This window comes from Leptopilina boulardi, unplaced genomic scaffold, assembly GCF_019393585.1.
Source record: "Leptopilina boulardi isolate dan_hultmark-lab unplaced genomic scaffold, ZJU_Lbou_2.1 LbouV2_278, whole genome shotgun sequence".
Lineage (NCBI taxonomy): Eukaryota > Metazoa > Arthropoda > Insecta > Hymenoptera > Figitidae > Leptopilina > Leptopilina boulardi.
Genome location: NW_026137838.1, coordinates 1,190,812 through 1,195,369, shown reverse-complemented (window position 1 = coordinate 1,195,369; position 4,558 = coordinate 1,190,812). Strand labels below are relative to the sequence as shown.

The 4,558-nt window shown below is 27.9% G+C and overlaps 1 protein-coding gene across 1 annotated transcript in view; it reads left to right on the top strand.

Moving 5' to 3' along the window:
* The window catches only part of LOC127282025 (protein Fe65 homolog), a 138,193-nt gene that overhangs the window by 14,882 nt on the left and 118,753 nt on the right, over window positions 1–4,558 (top strand). The window lies entirely within an intron of this gene.

Below are 4,558 nucleotides of genomic sequence, written 5' to 3'. Positions count from 1 at the left end.
TATATATATGTATTATATAGTACATTCGTATTCTTATTTTTTTTTATATGCACAACGTGTTTTACCAAAATTTATACTTCTTTGTTTCCTGTTTGCTCGATTTAAAAATAGTAAAATGTCATTTTTGATTTTTCTCAAAATATATTCGAAGAGAATTTTTTGCGAAGAAAAATTAGTTAAATTTTTACAAAAAAATTTAGTAATTTTTTAATGAATATTATTCGTATTTGAAAAATTATTTATTATTTGGATTAAATATATATATACACTTTGTGTACAGTATGCAATACAATTTAATTATTGTTGAACGTATTGAAAATCATAAATTGGATTATGTAGAAAATTCTATTATTTGCATAAATTTTGCAATATATGTTAATTAAACATGAATTTCTATTATTTTCGTGTAATTAAATAAGATAAGTGATTTTTGTGAAATGAAGTTAAATACATTGTAGATTTGGTTTGCATTCCAAAATGTCCAATTAATTTTCTGGCAGCGCAATTACTTTAAAACTTGCCTTAAATTACGAAACGATATCTTCTACTTTGGCAAACTATATATATATATATACTTTTGAGATAAAGGAAATCGATATAGTTCACTGTGTTCTGGACCACTAATCAATCTTATACTGAGACATTCTTGATTACGGCTAATGATTCAAATTATTAATTCTCTTTGCACGGCCTTCATTAAGATAACAATTACTCTTACAATCCTTAATTTATTATCATCTCATTAAATCCTAGATTGCAATAAAATAAAAATTCTTCTTCTTCTTGATTCTTTTCGTATTCGAGGGGATTTTATTCATTATTTTCATTGGCAATTAGAAGAAAAAAAATTTGTAGTTATAATTAGTTAATTAGTATATACAGTTTAGAATTAGTAAAATGAATACTTAATTAATTTAATATAAAAATTAGTTTGTTTTTCTTGAGTTTTTTTAGAATTCGAGGGGAGTTTATTAATTATTTTTATTGGTAATTATAAGAAAAAATTTAGTGGCTAATTTATTATCCTTTTTATCGTTTCTATATATATATACTTGACGTTGATGCTGAATGAATATTGCTCCAGGGCTATGTTATATAATAATTATTTCAGATTAAATGTGAAATGATGTTTTGAAGAAATGATAAAAAAAAATAAGTTGTAAATTCAGATTTTCATTACATGAACATTTTGCGTCCTCTTTACGATCAGCAAAAAAATTTGCTTCAAACATTTGAGTACCTATACATTTGGGTTAAATTTAAAGAATTAATGGAAGTTAAAAAATCAAAAATTCATATTTTAACCGAAATTTCTAAATATTAATGAAAAATAATATATAATTTATAATTATTTACAATTATATCAATTTGTTTTAATGCAAGGAATGATCTTGACTTGAACTTCAAATGACCTTGACTTGACCTTGACTCATACTTTTAAAACACTTCTAAATTTTTTCAGTGGTTTAAATAAATATTTAGCCAGACATTCTAAATGTTTGAAATTTCCTCAGTAGTATCACTCAGTAGTATTAGTCAGCAGTAGTACAAGTAGTAGTACAATATTGTCAGTAGTACAAGTTAATATTTAGTTGGACGGGTTTGCAATTTTGTTAGTAATACAAGCAAATATTTAGTCAGACATTCTTGATTTGACCTTCAAACGACCTTGAATGACCTTGACTTGACCTTCAAACGACCTTGAATGACCTTGACTTGACCTTCAAATGACCTTGAATGACCTTGAACGACCTTGACTTGACCTTGAGTCATGCAGTAGTGGTTTTAATAAATATATAGCCAGACATTCTAAATTTTGAAATTTTCTCAGTAGTATCACTCAGTAGTATTACTCAGCAGTAGTACAAATTTCTCAGTAGTATTTCTCAGCAGTAGTACAATTTTCTCAGTAGTATTACTCAGCAGTAGTACAAACTTCTCAGTAGTATTTCTCAGCATTGGTTCATTTTTCTCAGTAGTGTTACTCAGCAGTAGTACAAATTTCTCAGTAGTATTTCTCAGCAGTAGCTCAATTTTCTCAGTAGTATTACTCAGGAGTAGTACAAATTTCTCAGTAGTATTACTCAGCAGTAGTACAAGTAAATATTTAGTTAGACAGGTTTGCAATTTTGTTAGTAATACAAGCAAATATTTAGTCAGACATTCTTGATTTGACCTTCAAACGACCTTGAATGACCTTGACTTGACCTTCAAATGACCTTGAATGACCTTGAATGACCTTGACTTGACCTTCAAATGACCTTGAACGACCTTGACTTGACCTTGACCTTGAGTCATGCAGTAGTGGTTTTAATAAATATATAGCCAGACATTCTAAATTTTGAAATTTTCTCAGTAGTATCACTCAGTAGTATTACTCAGCAGTAGTACAAATTTCTCAGTAGTATTTCTCAGCAGTAGTACAATTTTCTCAGTAGTATTACTTAGCAGTAGTACAAATTTCTCAGTAGTATTTCTCAGCAGTAGCTCAATTTTCTCAGTAGTATTACTCAGGAGTAGTACAAATTTCTCAGTAGTATTACTCAGCAGTAGTACAAGTAAATATTTAGTTAGACAGGTTTGCAATTTTGTTAGTAATACAAGCAAATATTTAGTCAGACATTCTTGATTTGACCTTCAAACGACCTTGAATGACCTTGACTTGACCTTCAAATGACCTTGAATGACCTTGAATGACCTTGACTTGACCTTCAAATGACCTTGAAGGACCTTGACTTGACCTGGACCTTGAGTCATGCAGTAGTGGTTTTAATAAATATATAGCCAGACATTCTAAATTTTGAAATTTTCTCAGTAGTATCACTCAGTAGTATTACTCAGCAGTAGTACAAATTTCTCAGTAGTATTTCTCAGCAGTAGTACAATTTTCTCAGTAGTATTACTCAGCAGTAGTACAAATTTCTCAGTAGTATTTCTCAGCAGTAGTTCAATTTTCTCAGTAGTGTTACTCAGCAGTAGTACAAATTTCTCAGTAGTATTTCTCAGCAGTAGTTCAATTTTCTCAGTAGTGTTACTCAGCAGTAGTACAAATTTCTCAGTAGTATTTCTCAGCAGTAGTTCAATTTTCTCAGTAGTGTTACTCAGCAGTAGTACAATTTTCTCAGTAGTATTACTCAGCAGTAGTACAATTTTCTCAGTAGTATTACTCAGCAGTAGTACAAGTAAATATTTAGTTAGACGGGTTTGCAATTTTGTTAGTAATACAAGTAAATATTTAGTCAGACATTCTTGATTTGACCTTCAAACGACCTTGAATGACCTTGACTTGACCTTCAAATGACCTTGAATGACCTTGACTTGACCTTCAAATGACCTTGAACGACCTTGACTTGACCTTGACCTTGAGTCATGCAGTAGTGGTTTTAATAAATATATAGCCAGACATTCTAAATTTTGAAATTTTCTCAGTAGTATTACTCAGCAGTAGTACAAGTAGTAGTACAATATTGTCAGTAGTACAAGTTAATATTTAGTTGGACGGGTTTGCAATTTTGTTAGTAATACAAGTTGTAGTTATAATTAGTTAATTAGTATATACAGTTTAGAATTAGTAAAATGAATACTTAATTAATTTAATATAAAAATTAGTTTGTTTTTCTTGAGTTTTTTTTTAGAATTCGAGGGGAGTTTATTAATTATTTTTATTGGTAATTATAAAAAAAAATTTAGTGGCTATAATTAGTTAATTATAATCTTAGTTTAGAATTAGTAAAATATAATTAATAGAAAATTAGATTGTTTTTCGCCTATGTTAAAATTTTTTAAGAAAAAAAGACGAAATCACTTTCTTGATTTCTCTTTTTATTTAAGTTGGAAGATATTCTGCACTTAGGATTCTATATATATATATATGTGAATGCACGATATCTTGGATAAAAGCCGGATTACTACAAAAGATTAGAGAAAAAAGTAGGATAAGAAACTAGAACATTTTTCTCCATTTCTTGATTTTGAATAAGGCAATTTTTCTTTATAAAAATATTTTTAAAAATTATAGTAATAATATTAATTATATGGAAAAAAATTTACCTGGAACAGCGAAACGTTTCGCTATAGTCGCAAAAGTTTTATTTTGTTTTTATTTTGCTATTCTAGTGAAACCTTTCTCTGTTTTAAGTAAATTTTTTTTCCATGTAGTAAACAATTTTTTTTAGTAAAATTTAATTCGTAGTAAAAAGTGAATAAATGAAATTAATTACAAAAATTTTATTGAGTGTTGAATATATTTCTGTATTAAAAAAATATATTTAGATAAAGAGAGAAAATAAAAATTATATAAAAAAAAAAGAGAGAGAGAGAGAGGATTTTTAGTTCAGGGGAAACGATGAATTGGAACTAGCGATAAAGTCGAGCAAGGCAACTGATCTTCTGCTAAGTGATAACTTATCTAGCTCAATAGAAAAAAAGTGAAATGTGGAGAGGGTTTAGAGTAAAAAAAAAAAAGAAATTCTTCAGATAGAATTCGCTATAATAAAAGTATCTTTAGATTATTTATCTGGATTTTTTTCTAATTATTCAAAAGATTAAAGAATTTTTC